We start from the raw sequence: 25,167 nt of genomic DNA on the forward strand, positions 1-25,167 counted from the left end.
TATCTAGATATTTGCTCCTAAATCTACTAAGAAAAGCAAGGAAACATCTCAAGTTCGACCTATTTGTGGGATTTATAATCCTAATGAAGGAGGAAAATGGGAAAGAGCTCAAAAGCATGGCAACATCATTGCTTTTACCTTAAGGAACTCATGGAGGAACTTTGGCAACCCTAACTCGAATTCTACATAAGATGGAGGTCAGATCATTTGAAAGGATAGCTTACTTGATTGTTGAGCATAGTCTCAAATCTAAGCATAAGAAGTTGGTAAGAAGGGAGAGAGAGAGAGAGAGAAGCTGGAGGGGTAAGGGAAGGCTGATGAAACATATGGTTGTGTTAGTGCCTAAATGTACCTTAGGCTAAAGGAAGGCAGGTCTAGGGTAACATCAAACCACTCTTAACCTGGTATCTAGCCCTACCAAGTTGGGAGAGGGCTCTCTCCTTGTAAATCTCAATTAGGATATTGGAAACTAGGGCTTGAGATGACTGAAATGAATGTTGATTTAGGCTAGGTATAGTAGATCTAGGGTTTTTTGCTAATTTTGTTTGTTAAGAGAAAGGATGATTTGGACTATGGAATCGATATCAGTTTCTGCCAGCAAACCTGGGGAAAATTAAGTGCCATGTTCAACCAAATGAAGATTGTAAATGTGAGAAGTATGAGGGAGAAATCCCACTGCCCTGTAGGCATCTGAAAAAGGATGGATCTGCAGCAGCAACTTTAGATGAAAGAGAATAACGAGGTTGCTCAACAGAGCATCTAGTAATGGATGAATTCTGCTAAGACTACCATTACAAACTAACAACAAAATCATCAATGAAAGGAGCATCATTATAGATGAATTCCTAACATATCACTTAGATAATGCTGAAACAAAGGAGAAAAACATAATTTGTAAATGAATTACAAGAGAAAAAACATACTAAACATTTAAGCACCGTGATGAATCCTAGGCCTAAAGGGAAAAAACTGCTCTATTATGATATTCAATAAAATTTTACATAGTCCAAATGCTTCTTCCTATTGCAAAAATCGAAACCTCACATCTTCAAAACTAATCCCATTTATAATATTACAAAATTATTTGCATTTCCTCAACATAGGAAATAAAAAATAGAATAAAAATTAATAATAAAATCCTAACATAAAACAATATTATAACTATAAAACAAAATTAAATAAAACTCTCGTGAACTATGACAAATAGAGTTGTTTTGAAAACCAAAATTAGTGAATTTTGGTCAAGATCTGCTTCCTTTAAGGGTGGAATTCCACAAAATCTGCCCTTTTACTACTGTTTCAATCTTTGACTGCTGATATTAAGCCCTAAAATCTGAGATTTTCCTCAACCACTACTGGATTTGTGCCTGGTAGCTCTGACACTTCAGTTTTCTCAATTAATTTTCCTCTTTTACTCCATTTCCTCGAATCTGGGACAATTTTCTTGAGATGGTTTTTTCTTATTACATAAGTGACACAAAGTTCTTCATTTTATGTTTGATGATTTTGTTAGAAACATCAGGTGGCTCTTCCTCGAGGCGCAAAGAAGATGGACTCACAACCTGCACTGCCTTCTTTAACTGAACACTTCCTGATGAACCTGTAAGCCTTCCAGAGAGAACATGTCCTCTCCCCATATGCAAGATAATTGACTCTGCACTTCAGATACCTTTTTCGAATACACTTGTCCTGCTGACTTGCCTACACTTTCTGCATGATTTTGACCTTTCTAGCGTTTCCTCCTCTTTTTCCAGATGAGAAATTTTTGACAACCTGCTCTTGGATTGTCATGATATAGATTGATGATGCATCGTTGCAGACTACAATGTGCTCTGACTTCTTTGGAAAAAGGTGGACAAAATTCACTGATACATCACCTCCCTTGAGAGGAGGTGGAGGTTTAAATGTTTGAATACAATCAGTTGTCTTCACATCCTAAACCTGTACAGTACAATCACTAGAAGTAGTAATAACATGACCCCCATCACTTGTGAATATTGCATCATTTACGTAAGATGTATGACCACAAAATTCCTTTAACGCTTTGCCAGATTTGAGCCCATGTATTCTTGCAATATTGTCAAATGATGTGCTTAAAAGCTGACTACCATCACGAGAGAAGGAAAGGCTTGTAATGCCCTGAGAATGTGCATGCTCTGGATGCCTTAAACACTGACTTGTTCGTATATGCCATACCTTAATTTTCCCATCCTGTGAACTAGAAACTAGTATCTTTGAATCTCGACTGAAGTCAACACAGAGGAAAACATCATCATGCATCATAAAGGAATCATCAGCTTGATACTGAATATACTTTTTAAGCTTCCCACTGATGTAGACCCAGACCCCTATGAATCCATCAACTGAGCAAGAGACAAGGTATTGACCATCTGGAGAGAAACAAGCACATTCTGGGTGGCTTTGTTTACCAAATTTAATTGTATGTACTAGTGTTGTCGGATACATTTCTTCCTCATCTGCCTTTAGTACTGTAGTGCCTCTGAAGAGATCAAACTGTGTACCTGGAGGAGGTAATCCTTGATGTTGTTGCCACTTCAAAGATTGACCAATCAAGGCCATTAATCGAAATTATTTATGACCAACTTTTCTCTTTTGAGGACTCATGATAAGCCTCACGAAGATCAAAATATGTGTGAACTAGAAGGTGTTCCAATCGTAGATAGCGCTAAGGTTGCTCCTGCTTCATGAAACACATTGCTTGAGTTGGCCTTAGAATAGCTCTTGCAGTATCTAATTCTCGAAGTTAAATTATCTCCAATACAATCTATTCATACAAGTCTTCTAGTTTCTTTCTAGGAAATTTAAGCTATGCAACTTGTGGCAGTATCACATCCCATATTCCGCTATTCATATCTACTACAAATGTTTCAAGGTTGTCTACAGTATTAAGAGAAACCTGGCATTCATTTTGCAGTGTTTGAAATGTTTGGTGCAAAGAATTCTCTTTGCAAAATGGTAGCACAATTTTTATAACACTTTTTACCATGATGTTGCGAAAAGGCATCTTTGAATTCCCATACAGATGACTCAAGGTCTTGGTCACCATTCCTAAATAACTCAGTATTCAACCGCACGCTATGGGAATTAATCCCCTTGACACTTGATGTGTTGAATGTCATGATAATAACCTTGCTTTAGAAACTAATTGTGCGATTGTTGTTTCTGTTTATTGCCTAGGTGTAAATGTTATGCTTCTAGCTATGTGTGTTGTTGATGCAGGGGGTGCTGAGACTTAGAGTTGGGCTGGGCCTTCGGTCATAAGTTTGTCGCTATGAGAATTAGTATCTTGAGCATGGAATCTTGACTCTTTCAATGTCTGTAAGTGTTCAATCTTAGTATCATTCTTTGTAACAACATCCTTCAGTGTTGCAATCTGATCGTTAAGTTTCCTAACTCTCCATGTTGCTTTGTGCAACACCTAAGGAATCCTAAAGAATCTGAGTAGGCTCGCTGTTACGATATGGTACATGAGCACTTTTGTTGGCTAAAGTAGATATGATATCCCCAAGAGCTGACAAAGATTTATTGAAATGTTGTGCTTCTCTAAGTCTATCCCCAGTAACTTTTGAACTGTTAACCCTCTCGGTCCTAGCAAGGTGAACCAAATGAAGGCACCCATGAAGAATGGCTCCAGAAGACAAGTCTATTCCTTGCACATGTACAATTAAGACACTATGAAAACGACTACTACGTTCATTGAGAGCAGTAGCACCTACTGCCCTGTTCTTTTGTCCAATTTTCATTAAATCTAAAGCATCTAGTGTTGATTCCACAGGAAACATACTAGCATCAAGAACACTGAGGCCATTGAGTTAGGATATGCCTTGGATCACAAGCCTCTTTTTTGAACCATCACTTGCAAGCAGATCGTGAACCTGCTCATTATATATTTCTATCATTTGAACACCAACTTCATACTGAAATGAGTCTTTTTGCACACATATTAGTTGTCCCATTCGATCAGCTGCATTCCATTAGGTCATGGATCAACTGATGGTAGTGGTTTCATGTCAATTTCCCTCATGACATTCACCTGCTGACCTGTTCACACATTTTTTTTAGTCATTTACTGTCATCCTGTTTCATTTCATTTATAAAAATCAGTTTTAGGGTTTAGTCTCACTAGGTCTTAGGGTTTGTCATCATGGTCATCCAAATTTGAATAAAAAGGTCAGCAGGCACATGAGGAGGATTAATAAACTCATAAAATCATAAATTTACTTCTGTTATGCTCAATAAATCTTTTTTACCTCAAAACTTTGTTTTGAGGTGAAAACAGGGTTTTTTCCATTATTGTAAAAATTTCATGTAATTTCAATGTTTCTATATGTAATAAGTATTCCAATAGTTGTTCCTGGTGACTTGGTAACAAAGTCAAACTCCTGCCATTACAAAAAGTCAATGTAAAAGTCCACCTGCAAAAGGCAAAAGTTAGAATGTAAGTGAAATAGAGCATTTGTGAAAAAGTTAGCAAAACATTAGAAAAGTGGGTCCGGTTAATGAAAAATTAAAAGAAAGGGATATAAAAGCCAATCCATTTGTTTAAGTCTTCATTGTTCGAATTGAATGATCCAAGGGGAGAAAAAATCGTGTTTTTGAAGAAAGAGGGCAAAAACAGAGGAAAACTTCAGTCATTTTGTTGGCACTGCGCACCTATTGCAGGTTTTCCACTGCATTTTGGTATGGCGTTGTGCATACAAAGTGCATTGCGCACCTGAGAGGTAGCACTGTGCACCTGTCTAATGAGCATCAAAATGACTCCAGTCACCCTACTTTACTTTAAATTCCTTAATTGGCCTCTCATCAAGTAAGTAAAGCTTCTCATCTAGTTTAACAAGGGTTTTTCATCAGTTGTGGTGATTTTCATGTCTCAAAAAAATAAACCCTAGCTACCCTCCAAACTGTCTCATAGATTTGCAAAGGGTACTTTTTTCTTACTGTTTCTATTCCCTTAAAATATTTTCCCTAAACCCCATCCCCTTAATCTATTTTCACTAAACTCTAACCCTCCACATATAAACCCTTCTACATATTTTTCTCAAAACCCTAACCCTATACCCTATTCCCAAAACCCTAACTCCCACTTCCTATTCCTTCACTACATCTATTACACTATCAAAACCCTCATTCCACATTCATAAATACCATTCACTCCACTCATTCCCCAAAAGAAACCCTTTCACCTCATATTTTAAAATCTCTTCATACTCATCTACTTTCACTCCAAATTCATAGGCATGGAGACAGATTCATACTATGAGAGGGAAGAGAAAACTCTTAGTGATTCTTCTCGAGGAGCTCATGTGCCAAGAAAGCCACACAAAGGGGGAAAAATCATTTGGGAGGAGCCCACCACTCTCACAGAATTAGTTTCTTGCCCTATTACTGTAGCTTTCTTTAAACACGACTCTTGTTATCAGTTTTTTGAAATGGTAGAGAGGGTGAAATATCATCATGTGCTTGCTAGGTTGTTTGTTCTTCATCTTCACAATGGCTAGGTGAACCTTGCTGGTGTCTCTTTCACCTTGACACCTGAAACCATTGTAGCAGCAACAAGCATCCCTAATGTAGGTGAACAGTGGAATAAGGGGTAGCATGTGGGTAGAGAACATTATGAGCCTTATATTAAGGCTGGATATCACAAGAAAATCAGTAGGGTTTTTCCTTTCAAATACTTGCAGAACATTTATGCTCCTCTCATGAAACTCATCATCAAGTATTTCACCTGTGAAGGGAGGTTTTCCTGCCTATATACATATCATGTCAGATTGTTGATGCATTTCACAAGAGTGAGGATGATGAACCTCCCATACTTTATATGCAGGAATATTGAGAAGATGGCTCTCTATGTGCAAAGGAAACCTTTTCCTCAGTAATTCAACAACATTTACTACTTCTCACTCATCAAAATTTTTGTTTTACATCAGCTAAGCTTATTAAACATACCATGGGATACCTTCATTGCCCATGAGATTTTCAAAGGCCCTCAGGTGATTCCATCAGTGCCTCAAGAGGAAGGAGGGCCATCAAGACAGCTAGATGTTCATGAGACTAAAACTACAGGTGTACCAGTGTTTTTCACCTATGAGAGAGGCACCAGGAGGCTTTTTTCTGCTGCCAGGTGAGTACTATCTCCACCAGGGGTGGAAGGGGTCTTGTTTTCTTCACCAGACCACAGGAAAATGTTATCTTCACCGGGGGTGAAAGGGGCTTTGCCTTCTTCTCCAGCTATACAGGTTGGCTAGTAGTCAAAGAGCAAAGACAAAGGGAAGCAAAGGATGCATGAGGAGGGCCCTACTGAAGGGAAAGATAGGGATTTTGTCTTGATTGAGGAGGATGTCACTGATTTGGGCTCTCAAAGCTCAAAACTCAAAGACATGATTATCAAAGAGAAGGAGGCTGAAATACAAGCCTTATCACTCGATATTGAGAGGGCCAAATGGATCATCAATTTTCTTGAGCAATAGAACAAGCAATTGATAGGTAAACAAACTATTATGGAGCTACAAATGATTAGGGAAAATTGGCAAATGGCAAAGAAGAAAAAGATCAAGATGACCTCCCTTGAGCAAGAAATTGAGGATGGCCGAGAATCATGGTTGGAGAGGGCAAACATTCACCTGGAAAATATGCTTGAGAAATCCAACAAAGAGAAGAAAATGATGTGCCATATGGCTTATCACTACTTAACTCGGAACAAAATTTGCAAAACAAGGGTGAAGAGGTTAAAGGCTAAGCTAAAAAGAGCTTTGAGGAGCAAAAAGAGCAAGATAAGCTCAAGATTTTGGCTGAGGCATCATTGGCCCAGAAAAGCACTTAAAAAGGATCACTCATGCCAAATTTCAATAAATTTGGAGCATTTTTTGTCATTTTTGAAAATTTTAATGCAAAAAACAGGTTTTTTCAGCGGGTGCGCAGCGCCACCAACGCTACGCTTTTGTTGGGGGCATCCATTTGCAAAAAGGTTTATATTTTTGGAATCAACATGGAAAAATATGCATGCTCAAAAATGGCTGAGAATTTTGGGCAAGTTCTAGGTCTCCAAAAGGGAAAAAAAATACCTAAAAAGTGCTCTCTCTGCCACTTTTTTGCCACACAGGAAGTAGTCTTGGGAGATTCCATTTTTGGAGGGGCAAATGGACTCCAAATCCATAAATTAAAGTTGTTCTAGAAATTAGACTCAACAAGATTTCCAACGAGCTATCCTGCACCTGATTTGGACTTCGGGAAGCCTTACAAAAGTGGCCTAGAAAAATCACTACGCATAGGATTAGTGGCACTGCGCATAGGAGGAATTTTGCCAGTTTTACCTGTTTTTCCAGATTTCGCCTAGTTTTCTCTGTAGTTGACTTTTTCTTGCTCTCTTGGTGAAATTATCATGGTAAATTATGTAACTTGATGTAAATATGGATGTAAAACACTTAATTGACTAGATACATCAAGTCAAAGGTGGTTTTGAACTGAATGAATTGGTTTCCTTGGTTTTAGAGGCAAGCTATTCCACTGCCTATATTCCTGTTCTTAGTTTAGATATGGTTGAAACCACCCCTTTTCTCATGGATTCGACCTTGATAGCTAGCTTGATTAGTTTCCTTGCCTATATCATGTACTTTTTGATTCATTTGTAAGGGTTGGACTTTGGCAGAAGTGTTGGACTCACTGAACATTTTGTATCAGCAGTTGGCAAGGAATAAAACTAGGTTTCATAGCTATTTTTGTGGGATTCTTGTGACAGTGAGTTTTGTGTATGTTTCTTATTTGTAATGAATTTTTTCTAATATTTATATGTATCCACATCTCTCTCTTTCTTCTAAACTAAGTGAATCAAGGTGAATAGACAAAATACACTAGATTTATAGTGCTTTGTCTTGGGATTGCATTTAGTTTTCAATGTTTTCTGTTGTTTAAAGAGGATTCATAGCTTCATATGCCCTCCTTAACTCCTAAATTATCTTACTCCACCATCTCAATCCTTTGCTAATACATAAGCTCTTGTCTACCCTGCCCCACAGGACATGACTGTATCCCTGAGTTGATTTCCTGGACCCAAGCTGCCTTCTCCAATTGATCCAGCAACCAAAACTTAAAATCAAACAAACTTCTATGATCCATGTACCTAACCTAAAATCAGTGTTCATTTCAGTCATCTCAAGCCCTAGATGCCATATTCTAATTGAGATTGACAAGGAGAGAGCCCTCTCCCGACCTGGTAGGGCTAGCTACCAGGTTAAGCATGGTTTGATGTTACCCTAGACCTGCCTTCCTTCAGCCTGAGGTAGATTTAGGCACTAACAAGTTGTAATCACTCTTCTGACATTAATATAGAACTACAATTGTACTGTCCACTCCTTGGTGTTTATACTATCATTCATTTACTTGTTTGTCCAATTCCTTTTAGCATGAGTAGCTTAGTTATGTGTAACTAGATGTCTTTTATGTATTCATGTATTAGTTATCAAAGTCGTATGCTGCAATTGTGCTTGTCTCTTCTATGTGCAAGACTTGATATGGAGCCGGCTCAGGGGACTTCCACCTAGCTGAATTGTGCTCTCCAGAAAATCTACATGGAGGCTTGAGGTAATCAACTTGTCTTGCTTTGTAAGTTAGTTATTGTTTATGGACATGCATGTAACTTTGTGACAACTGCAGATCATCTTACAATCTGCCAAAGGTCCCAGGAAGACCTTTGAGGGTATCTCCATTCTCCATACATCGTGCATTTTATCCTATAGAATAATTGGCGACTCCATTGGGGACTATACATTTAGTTCCCAGTTCACCCAGATAGTGCTCAATTTCCTACTCCTTCTAAGACCTCCCTATACTTCTGCATTCCCTTTCTGACCCACCAATACCTTGCTGCATTCTTCCCTCATACATTTAGCCTTGGATCTAATCCCCAAAGCCCTGTTTTTATCTCCTTTCCCACACTAACGCAGGTTAGAAGAGCAAAAAAAGCTTTATAAAGCTTTGTGTCTACACACACAGTGCGTTAGTGGACCCAGTAATTCTCTGTGGCCACAGCTATAGAACATTAGTCACCTAAATCTTGACATATAGCTGTGTCTGTAAAATCAAAGGGGTGGGAAACCTACTCATGGATTGAAAAAGGATCTACAGCTATAGTTTGATAGCAAGATCTATGTCCTAAAAGATTTTTTTTTTTTAAGGAAATAAGTTTTTTTTTCTTTCTTAAATTTTTTTATTAAAGAAACATCAACAACTTTTTATTCATTCTTTTGCTTAGCTCATTACAATCTGCTTTATTTTGGTTTCAAATGGTTGTTAGAAAGCATTGGAAAGATTTTTGTTGGTTATGCATGTGTTATAATGACTAGGATGCATGGAACAAATATGAACATGTGAAAGACTCTCACCTGTAGAATACAACTTGTTTCATTGAAACAAATATTTTTTAAGCATTGTCTTTTGCATGATTTTTGATTCGAAGTCCCATCACATTTCATACGTCAACTCCCCTATCGAAGACACTAAAAAAGTACACATAAATTTTATCTAAAATCAATCAGTAACTCTTTATTGAGAAAACAAACATTAGTTCAAGCTAGGATCGTGGGATAGGCAGTGTGAGTAAACTGCCCAAGATCAGAAACCAAAACTAGTGTCATTAAAAGAGAGAAAATTCCTTCTGCACTCATACTACTGAGACCACTCCAGTCAAAGTGGAGCTAAATACGAGACAACATCGGACTATAAGTGAAGGTAGCCTACCTTCGCTTGCAACTCCTTTGGGTATTTTGTGTATTGGGGATCCCTTCGAGGATTTCGGAGCTAAGTCGGGGACTCAGGTATCCTACCCACATAGCATACTGTTTGTGACTATGTCCCCCCCAGAAGTGTCTGTGATCTGAGGTATCCTTAGTGGCCAACATTTTAGGGACTTACACAAGGTGACTAGGGTGGGCTTCCCTGGTACCTAACACAGACAAAGCTACTCTGTCTTTAGTCTTTGGGAGGGTGCTCGTCTTCACGAGAGTACTTGGCCCCTCAATTTGAAGTTCAAGCGAAGCTCTAGAGTAATCGTAACTGTACATTTTCCCAGCCCTCTCTATTATTCATTGTAATATTGGGTTTCATCTCTAGTGATCGGTGCTTATCAGACAGGTTCATTTCCCTCTGTTTACTGATTATCAACTTAGTGTATTTTTTATATTTTTTAAGTACCCGAGCGTTATCATTGAGACTTTAACAAATATCACGATAAAATTTATTGATAAAAATTAATGGTCACCGTGGCTACATCTGGCCCTCGTCGTCAATCTAGATGATTGTTAAGACTTCCTCCACTCATTGTGGAAGATCCACCGAGCTTCAGTGAATCGAATTCCCCATCTTCAGGCAATCAGTCTCCAAGATCTCACACGGAATCTATTTGGACAATCGACGATTCAAGTTTACCGGAGGATTTTTTTATAGCAGGATTTCTTCCTCCCTTTAACCCTTCACTCACGAATCCCTTGGACCCACTCTTGGTTCCCATGGCACCTGTACTCCCTGTTTCTTTAGTTGGAACATTTCCATTCATCCTGTCGACGACTAACAGGTCGTGGAACTTTGTGGACACTTTTGGTCCCCCACCACTTCCCCAGTCGAAAGTCCCCACCACACCGTTGATGGAAAACCCTGCTATCCCATTTTTCCTAGGTACAAACCCTCAGATGACACCCTCCATGAGTGGAACCCAACCTATGCTGGGTTCCACCCCTTTAGAGTCAAATTCTATACCTTCGACAAGTGCTACATATAGCGCTCATTATAATGCTCAATATAGCACGGTGAGAGTGGGTCCCTTCAACCAACAATATGGTTGGCACCCATTGTATAGTTATAACCCCCAAATTCTAGTATTTTGGGGCACTCCCAATATGCATATATCGGTAGGGAACATAACAGTTCCCCCTCCATTTTTAGGCATGCATGGTTAGTCACTGATTGACATGAACACTCCTCATGGCAGTCAAGGACATATGGTTAGTTTTGTGGTGGGCAAGAATCCTCAAGGAGGCCCCAACCAATCCATGGGGGCACCCTACTCACAATTTCAAATGAGTCAAGGGGGCACTACTTATCATGGGGGCAATTCTATACCCCAACATCACAATCCCCATGGAAATCCACACTACAATGCCATACCCCAAGGCGACTACTATACCACGTAGCCTATGTATAATATTGGGACTCAAATGATGGGAGGACCGCGAGGATCCTCAAGTCATATGTCATCACCTTGGTCCAAGTCGGGGGCACCACACACTCTGCCTTTCTTGGCAACGTTGGATATCCCTGACTTGTACAAACTTATAAATGACCCCATCTATCATAACTTACTTTGGCTACCAATCCCGCATAAAATACCAATAGACATCCCCAAGTTCGAAGGGAAACAAGGGGAGGATTTGGGCACCCATATCAACACCTATCATCTTTGGTGTGTCTCTAACTCCATGGTGGATGATAGTGTCCGGTTACTTCTTTTTCTCCGCACCCTCACTGGCAACACAACCAAGTGGTACATTGAGTTACCATGCACGTCAGTAAATACCTTCGACGCTCTAGCGATGGAATTCTTAAAGCACTTCTAGCTACCCATCCGCTATGAGACTGGGACAAAGCTCCTCACTTCATTACGTTAGGATACCACCACCCACATCTCTAATCATATACATGAATGGAGATGTAGGCAGAGGTTAGTCAAAGCTCCCCTCCCAGACTATCTCTTAACAGATTGGTTCTGCAAGTCCCTACTCCCTCAAATCACTAAGGACATCGCCTTAGGTGGTGTGGTCATAGAAGACCAATCCATACGTTGTGCCTAGCACTTAGATCTAATATATTCACAGTCTGGCACTCTTTACGACGTAATCCCCAATGCCCCTCGCAACTCCAATGCTTCCGCTACTCAACACCCCAGAGTGCACGCCGATGGGATTATTGGCGCAACCTCCGGGACTGTTGTAAAACAACTCAGCGGTCACATTGCCTAGATGTCAGTGGACCCCTCTACCAAATCGACTGCTCTTCCTACCACCGCGATAAACTTTGTGCAGTCTACACAAAAACCTGGTGGTAAGAACAAGAAGAATAAGAAAAATATTGCTCCTTCTAAGGAGCAGTCAACAAAGCAGCAAAACCCAAAGCAGAAGGTTGTTGTGCCTCCTGATGATGGAAAGGATAAACCCACCAGATTCCCTTACAAAATCTATGCTGAAGACCACATGACCTATCATTGCCTGCATCTTCAAGAATGCACGGATTTCATTACTAAAAAGGATACTGGTAGGACCCTCGTTGTCCTTAATAATACTTTCCCCACTCAGTAGCAGTAACACCTCATTTCAAACCAACCCCAACCCCCGCAAGGGGGCAATGGTGGTTCACAAAATCCTTCAGCTGGTGAAGGATCTTCTACTGTTTACACCTTTAAAACAAAAGATCTACAAACAAGAGCCAAATCCTATGGAGCTCCTGTCGCTCATGCAGAGGAACCCTCCTCAAGTCAAAACCCACCGCCACCCAAAGATTTTCATATCGAAAGGCCGGTTGCTGACCTTGTAATTTTCCCCCCTAAAGGGGTACTTCGACGCACAACACACAATACAGCTGCCCGTGCCACCCAAAACTAACATTGTAGAATATTTGGCACAAGCGCTATCAGCTATGTTGGCGCTCAAAGTATTACAAATTTTTCGAGCACAAAGGAATGCTTTGCTTTTGGCTATTAGTGTTATCAACCCACAGGATTCCATGCTTGCAATTTTTGACATGGAAAAGTGTAAACCTCCCCTTTCCCACCAGCTTGCATTTCAAGTGCAAATTTTTCGAAAGGTAAAGGTATACATAGAATTGTCATCGACGAAGGTGCTTCTACCTACGTCATGTCGGCTTCATGTTGGCTCACTTTGGGTTCTCCAACCCTATCCCCACTGTCGAATTCCCTTAAAGCTTTCGACGGCCACACTTTCATCCCAAAAGGTTACCTAGCTAGCTACCCCATCACTTTGTATGGGAAAATAGTAACGGTGGACATAGAAGTCGTAGATAAAAAACTCAACTATAATCTCTTGCTGGGTCACAGTTGGACATATGCCATGATGGCCATTGTATCTACTATCTTTCGCATCATCCTATTTCCATTGGATGGAAAGGTAGTTACAGTGGACCAACTATCCTTTTGTACCCCTGATTATTCCCCATTACCAAGCGGCTCTGTACCCCTAGTAGGTGGTGTACCTGACTCTTACATCAGTATCAGTACCGGTCTACTGAAGGCTTCTTCCCTGATGGGTTGTTTCCCTCTTCAGCCGCCCAAGGTTTCACAGACGGTCAATATGCTTTCATCTATTCCTCATGAACAGACCGATCCATGGATCCTACCAGCTCCTTCAGACATTGACACTTACAGAGAACAAATGCCGCTATCACCAGCTGAATTGGCCTACCAAGCCATTCAATCTGCATTCACATCTCCGGTCACTTTGGTTACGGCTAATGGTACCACTGCCCCTCCCATAACGTCTCCTTCTTTCGATCCACTCAATCATGTCCTACCTACAGACCAAGCTATTAGAGAAATCATGAGTTTAGAAGAGCGCCCTTGGGAGGACTCACACCATCATGTTTTGATATCTGATTTGGACATGATACCTCTTCAAATCCTATCACCTGACATACTAGAATTTTTTCCTCACCCTATACGACTATCCAAACTTTGGAGGTGGAAGGAAACATGGGAAATATTTCAAAGACATTGCTCATCAATATTTCTGTCATGACAGGCATTGTGGAAAACATACAGATTGAAGCCAATCACAATCCTGAGGAAATTTTGAGCTTCACCTACCCTTTTAAGGACTTCTGCAATGTTTTCCCTTGGTCTTATGAGGAAATACATGGCATAGACCCTTCTATTGTCAAGCATGAGATCAAGAAAGTTCGAGTGTTCTTTTTATGGTATTTTTCTTGCTTGTTAATCCGAAAAATCCTCGAGTCTCCTTCGGGCTCATTAAATTACCATGAAGAAGAGCGAGCGTTCTTTTTATGGTATTTTTCTTGCTCGTTAATATGAAAAACCTCGAGTCTCCTTCTTTGAGCTCGTTAAACTACTACAAAGAAGATATGAGCATGTACTTTTTTGGGAATTTTTCTTTCTCTTGAATTGAAAAATTCCTGAGTTTTTCATCGTTGGGCTCGTTAAGCACATATTACGATGGTCCGAGCAACTCATTTTCGCTCTTTTTCTAGCTCATTAAACTGAAAAAATATCATTAGAGCATTCTTTTTAGGCACTTTTTTCTCGCTCATAAAACTAAAAAAAACTCGAGTTTTTTTCTTTAGGCTCGTTAAATATTTATAAAGATGACCCGAGCATTCTTTTAGGTACTTTTCTCGCTCGTTGAAACTGAAAAATCTTGAGTTTTTGTCACCGGGCTCGTTAAAAATCTACGGCAACAACAAAATCACTTGATTTTTCTGGACCATTTCTTGCTCTTAAAATCGAAAAATCCCCATGTTTTTCCCCTTGTTCAGGCTCATTAAATCTATGAAGAAGGAATGAGCAGTTCTTTTACCTCTTTTTCCTTGCTCAATAAACTGAAAAAAGATACCTTGAGTTTTCCTCATTTGACTCATTGAAATTCGATGAAGGTATTGAGTTTCTCATCGCGTGACTCATTAAAAATTCACAACAAAAACGAGTTTAGTCCGTCTCCTCGTACTCGTAACAAAATGAGGTCAACATCTATTGAGCATAGGTTTCTCTTTATCCGGACTCAATATATTAACTCACGGAAAAGTAACCGATCCGGGTATATTATTAACCTTTTTTCCCACCCGGTTAACAACTATGACAAAGGGACCACCCTAGAGTCATTCTATACGATATTTTCAGACTCTCTAAATATGAAAAGACCACTGAGCTATCTCGTCTAGACTCATTCAATTAAATAAACAAGATATAGAGTTGCTCTTTTTACGATCCTTTTCATACTCTCTAAACATGAAAAGATCAACGAGTTTGCCTGTCTGGACTCATTAAACTAATCAGATAGGGCATAGAGTCGCTCTTTTGGTGATCCTTTTCAGACTCTTAAAATATGAAAAGATTGATGAGTTTACCCGTCTGGACTCACTAAACTAATCAGACGGGGAAAGTAGACAATACAACTACATTCAGTATTAGAAAGCATGGTTTGGCAGTAGTCATTCCCTTGAACATGGCACTCCCTCAGATAAACCTTCCTTGTGACAGCCTCTCAATATGAATCCTACCATCCTATGAGTTTTAGCCTAAATACCTCGATGTTCTTGCATCTCTGTATCCTAACAGTCTTTGGTGTTCATGAGTCTAGTGCTGCATGGTTAAAACCATTGTCGTGCATTCTATTGTTCAAAGGTTAACCTTTTGTTTCCTCCATCAACCCATCAAGCATATCCTTTCATCATGCCCTCTGTTGTTTAGACCCAATGCTCAAAGATTCCTCAAAAAACAAATCATTCTTGTCCCATTTTGTGTCGATTGATGTAGGACACATTATTTCCTACCTTTCGATAGGTATCTTCCTATCGACTTCAACACTCTATCTAGGAAGACAACCCAAAAACACATTTAGTGCCTTGGTACTTGCAGACATTAGTGGTAGGTCACCTTGTGTTTGATCAGGGGTTCTCATTATTGGCTCCTAGTTAAGCGATTCTACGGGTGTTCAACGACAAAAACATCTTTCACACTCGTTAGATTGTACTGTGCATCTTGGAGACCATCACCATTATTGGTGGCCTTCCTCGCATCTGTTAATGGTCTCCATTATTGACTGGTAATCAGATGATTTTGTGCATGTTCAACATCAATGCATATATTCACATGTATCGATCTATGTTGTTCGGTGAAGTGGAAATCAAGACCTTGGGTAGAGGCTTGCATCACTCAGCCTTGTTTCCTCTCCCAAGTTGCGTATATTGTTTTTTGGAGACAGCTCATCAAAATGATCCTATTATGACACCAGATCCGCATTGTGCTTATCGGCAGCCAACATCGTCATATCTCTTTTATGAGAAAATCACTCTAACATAGCTACTGAGCATGGGAATGCCCGACTCAGGACATGATTTTAGTTGTTTTATATATATGTGTTGTATCAGGTTTCCCATACCACTCGAAGCTTCGATCCTCTCTCTCTTTTTGTCGAAGAAGGAAAGTATTTCGGCCATCATCGCAGCCTTTGATATCACACTTTAGGGGGCATCTGTTATATAGCAAAATGACCCCCTCATCAGCTCAAAGGGGAAAGACATGATAACTGAAGCAAAGACCAAGATCACATGCCTTGTTTCCACACTAACGCTAGCTATACACTGACAACCTGCTTTATAAAGCTTCTCTGTAAGCCTAAGGGAGCATTAGTGACCCTACTAAGTCTAGTTGTTAGTATGGGAACAACGTTAGTGGATCCTAATGAAGTTCTAAAGGTCAAAGGAGCGAATTGACTCATAAATATCTAGATATTTGCTCCCAAATCTGTTGAGAAAAGAAAGGAAACATCTCGAGTTCGACCTATTTGTGGGATTTCTAATCCTAATGAAGGAGGCAAATGGGAAAGAGCTCAAAAGCATGGCAACATCATTGCTTTTACCTTAAGGAAATCATGGAGGAACATGGCAACCCTAACTTGAATTCTACATAAGAAAATCTAGGGCTATTGTGATGGAGGTCAGATCATTTGAAAGGATAGCTTACTTGATTGTTGAGCATAGTCTCAAATCTAAACATAAGAAGTTGGTAAGAAGGGAGAGAGAGAGATAATCTAGAGGGGTAAGGGAAGGCTGATGCAATAGATGGCTGTAATCACTCTTCCGACATTAATATAGAATTGCAGTTGTACTGTCTACTCCATGGTGTTGGTACTATCATTCATTTACTTTTTTGTCCAATTCCTTTTAGCATGAGTAGCTTAGTTATGTGTAACTAGATGTATTTTATGTATTCATGTATTAGTTATCAAGGTTGTATGCTGTGATTATGCTTGTCTCTTCTATGTGCAAGACTTGATCTAGAGCTGGCTCAGGGGACTTCCACCTAGCTGCATTGTGCTCTCCAACAAATCTACATGGAGGCTTGAGGTAATCAATCTATCTTGCTTTGTTAGTTAGTTGTTGTTTATCGACATGCATGTAACTTTGTGACAACTGTAGATAATCTTACAGCCTACCAAAAGTCTCGGGAAGACCTTTGAGGGTATCTCCATTCTCCATACACCATGCATTTTATCCTATAGCAGATACCTGCAAAATGGTTCAGGGAGCACTGGTATTGATGTGGGGAGTTCGGATTGGAACTCTGTACAAGCTGCAAGGTAGCACTGTTGTTGATGGGTGCAACAGTTCTGTGGTTCCTGAATGTGGAGCAGAAAATCTAGTGGTCTCTGGAGAGAAAACCATGCTATGTCCTCAAAGGATGGGACATATTGGAGAGAAGGGCCTTCGAATACTTCATGGTAAACGTATGGTAGAAGGGATGAGTAATAGCTCTCTGGATTTTGATTTCTGTGAAAATTGTGTATATGGGAAGCAGAATCGGGTGAGTTTCCCTTCTGGTGGTAAAAGGGTGAAACATATATTAGAGCTTGTGCACAGTGATGTGTTTGGACCTGTGAAGGTTCCATCACTGGGTAAGTCTATGTACTATGTATCATTTATAGATGACTTCTCAAGGAATACATGGATATATTTCCTTAACAAGAAATCTGAAGTCTTTGACAGGTTTAAAGAATTTAAGGTTGTGGTGGAAACCAAATAGAGAAGAAGATAAAGGTGTTGAGGTCAAATAATGGTGGAGAGTTTTGCAGCAAGGAATTTGAAGAATTCTTTAAGAAGTGTGGTATAGCACAGCAGAATACTACTCCATACACACCTGAGAAAAATGGAGTTGTAGAAAGAATGAACAAGACATTGATGGAAAGGGAAAGAAGCATGCTCAGTGGTGCTGGGTTAGAACAAGAATTCTAGGCAGAGGCGATGGAGACAGCATGTTACCTGGTCAACAGATCACCTTCATCAACATTGGAGGATAAGACTCCACAATAGGTATGGACTGGTAAGAAACCATCTCTTTCACATCTGAGGGTATTTGGATGTGATGTATATGTACATGTTCCAAAGGAGAAAAGAACCAACTTGGATAGTAAATCTGAAAAGTGCATCTTTATTGGGTATAAGGACGGTTTAAAGGGTTATAAGCTTTGGAACCCAGTAACAAGGAAGGTTGTGTACAACCGAGATGTGGTGTTTAGAGAGGTGAAAGATGTTATTAAACATGAAGTCCAACCAAAGGAACCTGAGAAGATAGAGTTTGAGCTTAAGGAGGAAGAATCAGACTCTACAGCAGAGGAGGAATCAGAAGATGAAGAGCCACAAAATCTGGGTGTGAGAAGATCAGTTCGAGAAAGAAGGCATCCAAAACTATGAAGGAAGTAGTGGATTCAGAGGATGGAAAATTCTAGAAAGAAGCCATGGTTGATGAAATGGAATCTTTGCCCAAAAATGAGGCTTGGGATCTAGTGGAGTTGTCGGCTGGAAAGAAACCCATTGGTAGAAAATGGGTGTTCAAGAAGAAGACAAATGCAGAAGGAAAGATGGAGAAATACAAAGCTCAATTGGTAGCAAAATGTTATTCCCAAGTGTCGGGAATTGATTTTTTGGTGATATTTTTTCTCCTGTTGCCAAGGTAGCTTCTATTAGATTACTTTTATCTGTTGCTGTTGCTTTTTATTTTGAGGTAGAACAAATGGATGTGAAGACAACATTGCTTCACAAGGATCTGGAAGAAGAGATCTACATGAAGAAACCTAAAGGCTTTGCGGTGAAGGGTAAGAAAGAACTGGTATGCAAATTAAAGAAGTCCCTGTATGAGTTAAAATAGTCACCAAGGATGTGGTATTAGAAATTTGATACATTTATACGAGGACTTGGCTTCACCAGAAGCAAAGTAGATCACTATGTGTATTTTATATTAATTGGTGACTGTGTTATTTATCTGGTCTTGTATGTGGATGATATGTTGCTGGTTGGAAATGACAAAGAAATTATCTAGGATTTGAAGACCCAAATGTCCTCCAAATTCGACATGAAAGATCTTGGTGCTGCAAACTATATTTTGGGCATGGAAATTAAAAGAGACCAGGAAAAGAGGAAGCTCTGGTTAAACCAGAGGAAGTATGTCAAGACAATACTGTAGAGGTTTAATATGCAGGATAGTAAACCAGTGAAGGTTCCTATTCCTATAGGTGTGAGGTTATCTGCTGAACAGTGTCCCAAGACACAAGAAGAGGAAGAGGACATGTCCCACGTTCCATATGTAAGTGCAATCGGTAGCCTCATGTATGCAATGGTCTGTTCTAGACCAGACATTGCACATGCAATGGGAGTATTGAGTAGGTTTATGTCAAAACCAGCGAAGGAGCACTGGACAACAGTGAAGCAGGTCTTCAGGTATTTGCGTGGCACTAGTGATTATGGTTTGTGCTACCAAGGAAGACCAGGATTGGACAGAGTGTTGGATATTCATGGCTTTGTTGATGCAGACTGGGCTGGAGATATGGATCAGAGAAGATCTACAAGTGGGTATGTGTTTAACCTATTTGGAGGTGCAGTCAATTGGATGAGTAAGAAACAATCTATAGTGGCACTATCAACTACAAAGGCAGAATACATGGCTGCCACTCATGCAAGCCATGAAGCAGTTTGGTTGCAGATATTTTGTTCAAGTATGTGGTTAGTACAGGGAGCTATAGGATAGACTGTGATAGCCAAAGTGCAATTTTCTTGGCAAAGAACCCTGCATATCATTCAAATACAAAGCACATTGATGTTCAGTATCACTTTGTGAGGGATATGATAGAAGACAAAAAGGTGTTGCTGGTAAAGGTGGACACTTTGAAGAATACTGCAGATGCATTGACAAAATCAGTGAGCCCTGAGAAGTTCTCTTGGTGTAGAGAAAAAATGGGCATTGCAGGGCCGGATAAATGACTAAGCTCTGGTGTGGCCCCCTGAGCAAATAAAAAAACAAGTGGGAGAATGTTGGGTTGTGTTATATTCTTTCCACGACTAGCCCACATAGTTAACCGGGGGGTTAGAAGGGGGGCGGAGCCCCCCCTTCATTGTGCCGATTGTATAGCGGGGGGGGGTTACAGGGGTGTAGGTAACCCCACTCTATGGGGTCCGGGGCAGCGCCTCGGGATATTTTGTTTTTGGACCCTATATTAGGTTGGGAGGACCTACCTATGGTTTTTTGCATGAGTTTTTGCACATGGTTTTTGACGCGATGGTTTTCGGTCCATGGTATTGGATGCTTCGGTATGTATAAATATGCATTGTAAAATTGAAAGGAACATAATGAAAAATCAAGCTAGTAGTCCTAGTTTTTGGATCTAGGGGAAAATCTCTGTGTATATGTGTTTTATGTGTTATGCTCTCGCATTGTTTATTTTTTGTGTTTTAGAATTTGTATGCAGGTAATTTCTGTACGGGGTTAAAACCTAAATTATGGTAAAGTCTCTGGATTTTGTGGTTGCAGAGCACAAAGGTGTTAGGTGTCATAAAGGGTAGTCCACCCTTAGTTTTGAAAAGTAAATTCGGCTGTAAGAGATCTACCCATGGTCCGCAGACCATGGGATTGTATAAAAAGAGCTAAGCTCTAAGTATTTTTGGAGATATAGAATGATGAATAAGGTAAGAGAGTCATAGCTCTGAAGTAAGAAGTCTAAGTCTTGGGTTGTAGCATAGGTAGAGGCTCTGCAGCTAAGTGCGCAGAAGCCTAGGGTGGAAGTCTGCAGCTAAGTGTGCGGACCCATGCAGCTGTGTGCACAGGGTGGACAGAGTTGTAAACACTTGGAAGATATTAATAAAGAAATATATTATGCAATTCTCGTGCCTTTGTTCTGTTATTTCATCTTGATATGTTATGTATGAATTTCCTTTATTATGCTTATGTGATGCATGAATGAATGCAATTACATTGAATAATTGAACGCAATTACGATTATCTGTTTACACGATGATAACTATAATTATTGGATAAGATAAGCAAGTCACTTAGAGTAATTTGGGAATCTACATGGCACGCTGCCATAGCAGTGCGAAAGTACCTGAGCAGCAGGCTAGGGCTATGTGAAGGTTGATCATACCCTTTCGCGAAAGTATTAAAGGACAAAATAAAGGGCTTGTCTTGCAAGCCCTAGAGCAAATTGACCTATGCGAAGAAAGGCATAGAGGGAATCAAACGACATCACAACCATCTCAGGGTGCAAAAACATGGTTCTGGCATCCCCCCATACTGCTTCGGGTGAGACTTCGGTCCACGCTCCGTGGACTGATGCCGAAAGGGCCAACAGTGTAGGGATTTGTTTGGTTAATTAATGCTAACCTGGGTCAGGCCCCCTCAAGCCAACAAATGGTTTTGTTGCTAGGATGAAGCACTCCACCTCTTGCACAATGGAGTATTTGCAGAAATGAGGGCCCGAGAGCACTGTGCCCTCCAGGTGATTAGCGAATAATGGATCAATAATGAACAGATGGTCCTATAGGGAAATGTTTCTATCGCCGCTGAGACCGAGGTGACCAACCAGAGCAAGAAGATCATGCAGGTCATTGAGGAGGCATGCAGAATGGTCCCAAAGTTGGCCATTCCAAAGGAAGAGCCAGTCGAGGTCTGCATCCGCAAGTTGGCCACAGGGGTGTGCAACACTCGAACGGAGATGGCGCATGTTCAGCTGGAGTTGAACCTACAAATTACTGAGCTACAGCTGAGGGCCCAACCCTCCACACCGCCAGAAGTAAAGGAACAATGGGTGATCGCTGTCACAGAGGTAGTCACGGCGGTGGAAAGTGTAGTAGCAAACTGCACACAGTTGTTCGAGAAATCATTTGAGGTCCTGACAAGCTTGTAGGAGGACCCAAATGTATAGAGGCTAGAGACAGAAGTGCGCGAGCTACAACAACGCTACGATGAAGTTAAGGGCATAGCGTGAACCATCGCGCTGACACAGAGGCTAGCCAAGCTGCAGGAGGCCAAGCAGCTAAAGGAACAGGTGGACGCAGTGCTGCACAAGGAAGCAATGCTGAAGGCGCAACTAAACCTTAGCTAGAGGAAGCTTACGTAGTCACAAAAAGTATTGAAGGCAAGCTTGCGACTCTGCAAGCAACAAAAGCTTCAGGATGACAACACAGGGGAGTGACCAAGAAGACAGTGGAAGATGTGAAGCAGGTGGTAGCTCAGTGCATGGCTAAGGTAGAGGTCATACGGGTTGACCTGGTTGGGCTTCACACAAAGATCTCTATGCCTACCGAGTGACTCAAGGGTGAGTAATGATGTTTGCGTTGGGGGCCTGTTGGGAGCGGGATCCCCTAAGGGTAGTTTTAGGGCTAAAAGCCCATGTTTGAGTTAAATTTTGTAATAAAATGGTAAATTCTCTACATTTTGTGGTCACAGAACGTGAAAGTGTTAGGTGTCATAAAGGGTAGTCCGCCCTTATTTTGGAAAAGAAAAGTCAACTGTAAGAGATCTATCCATGTTCCGCGGACCATGGGATTTTTTAAAAAGAGCTAAACTCTAAGTAGTTTTGGAGATATAGAATGATGAATATGGTAAGAGAGTCGTAGCTCTCAAGTAAGAAGTCTAAGTATTGGGTTGTAGCATAGGTAGAGACTCTACAACTAAGTGCGCAGAGGCCTAGGGTAGAAGTTCGCAGCTGAGTGCGCAGACCCCTGTAGCTGTGTGCGCGGGGTGGACAGAGTTGTAAACACTTGGAAGATATTATAAAGAAAGATATTTTTCAATTCCTATGTCTTTGTTCTGTCATTGCATCTTGATATGTTATGTATGAATTTTCTTTATTATGCTCATGTGATGCGCGAATGAATGCAATTACATTGAATAATTGAACGCAATTATGATTATTTGTTTATGCGGTGATAACTATAATTATTGGATAAGATAATCAAGTCACTTAGAGTAATTTGGGAATCAGTACGACACGCTACCATAGCAGCACAAAAGTACCTGAGCAGCGAGCTAGGGTTGTGTGAAGGTCGATCATACCATTTCGTAGAAGTATTAAAGGAAAAATAAAGGGCTCATCTTACAAGCCCTAGAGCGATTCCTATTCTGGCTCTCCCACATCAGATTGGGCAAACATATTTTCTTTTCCTTGGGGGAATTTATGTTGTTCTGAGCCAGCTGTTTGGCCCTCTCAGCTATTATTAGTAGTAGTTGGGCAAGGACTGTCTCAAGTCTTGTTAGAGCATCTTTTCTTTCCAGTCTAAGAGCAAGCATAAGGAACTTAGATCAGCACATATAAGAAAGGTCTTGGCTTAGGTAGTAAGTATGAGGATGGTCCAAAGGCTGAGGTTAGAGGCAAAGTTTTCAAAGTCATTTTCCAAAACAAATGTTGTTTAGGCTACCAAGGAAATGGGATAGGACTTCATTATAAAGGCATGAAGGAGCCTATCGAGGAAGAGGTTTGGCCTAGAAGACTAGGAATAGGCTTTCTCAAATCTTGTCGTAGGAGTTTATAAAAGCGGGTTTTTTTTCCGTGTAACAGTCTGGAGTAAACAACTAATGATAGGGGAGTCTATGATGTGGGACGATGTAGTTGTTGGGCCTGTATCTGTAGTTGTTGGGACAGATCATGTGGGCCTATCGTGTTTTCGATAGCAACAAGCCCAGTCCAGATAGACAATGCCTGCATGTCTGGACTTAAACCTAAAAGGCATATAAGTAATGTCCTTATCCTCAAAGCCTCTAGTCAAATCCTTATTCCTAAAAGGATGTCTGGTCAAGCGTTCTCATGTTCTGGTGCCTTTTTTATTAGGCCAATAAAAAATAAAATATGTATGTCCTGCACCTGACCTCGCCCTCCTTAGGGTCGATGCTTTCTCACTTTTGAATGCCTATCCTATGAATCTGAAATTCTACACCTACGATAAAGTTGCTATTGGGTGCCTCATATCGAAGCTATTACAGCTGTAGAGGCCTATGCACTTTCCAGATGAACTAGATATGAACTTTAGACCTGCCTCATAGAGCTAGGACTTATCCCACGGTGATGAGGAGGAGCCTCCATAGTACCAGGTCCAACCATAGAGAGCGAGGAGACCAGCAGTCTCCTTTGGCAGCCAACTTTTAGGAGAAAAGGCCATTAGAAACAAGAGAAAAGTCAAATACTCATGAATTTGAAGATGTGACGTGTTACAACTGGTGGTAATGGCAAATCCGTATTCCTCTGATCTAGGTGAAGTTATATATGGAGGGTGTAAGGTATTCGTAATGTTGATGCTTTTCTGAGTCCTAGTCAAGGATGTCCAAGATGAAGGGGCCCCTGCTCTGACTCATTTCCTCCTAATTGATCGCTCGGTGATAAGCCCTATATCAAATAGAGATAGGAATAAACATGTACCTCAGTGATGCACCTTTTCGACTTTTTTAAGTTTCCTACTTTCGCTCAAGGCTCAAGGATGGATCAAAGATCAAAGTAAGAAGATCAAGGATGGATCAAAGCCTACTCAATCAAGGTAAGCTGACTGTTCTAGTCTGGGAAGGTTACCGGAGTAGCTCTTCCTTCTAATATTGCCAAATTTATGCTCCATCTCAGAGTAGATCCCACCAATTAGGGGCAAGAGAATTCCAATGACCCAGGAAGCAATTGAAGTTGACCCATACCAACCAATAATGGAGGCGTGTGTTTATCGAGTGCCTTTATCTCTCAATGTTAGGCATGCACGACTATTGGTTAATATAATTTCTAGGAATTTCTGATATTTAAAGGCTGCAACACATGCTAATTGCATTCTGAGAGAAATATCTAGTTCTAATTCTGGTGCTTTAACATCAGATGCAAATACAATCAAACTTCGAGCCAAATCGAGGGTGGTTCACCTCTCTAACTAGTTGGCCTCAAACGGAGGTATTCTTTGGGCTTCCAGATCATCTATATAAGTAAGGAGGAAGAAGGGCCCCCCACCCAATGAGTACTTATTATGTATGTAACAAAAAAATTCCTCTCCCTTATGGTCAAGCCTACCTAGAACCTATCAATTTACCTGATGAATTGAACAGCTACTTAACAGGTAGAA

General features: G+C 40.5%; 1 pseudogene; it reads right to left on the reverse strand.

Annotated features, from left to right (window-relative positions):
* Positions 1-1,701: 1,701 nt before the first annotated feature.
* On the reverse strand, positions 1,702-3,067 carry LOC149211102 (suppressor of mec-8 and unc-52 protein homolog 1 pseudogene; annotated as a pseudogene).
* Between the last annotated feature and the right edge of the window lie 22,100 nt (positions 3,068-25,167).

This window comes from Pinus tabuliformis, chromosome 1_2 (genome assembly GCF_031772625.1).
Source record: "Pinus tabuliformis cultivar Carrire ecotype Pingquan chromosome 1_2, CPIR1, whole genome shotgun sequence".
In the NCBI taxonomy this organism is placed as follows: domain Eukaryota; kingdom Viridiplantae; phylum Streptophyta; class Pinopsida; order Pinales; family Pinaceae; genus Pinus; species Pinus tabuliformis.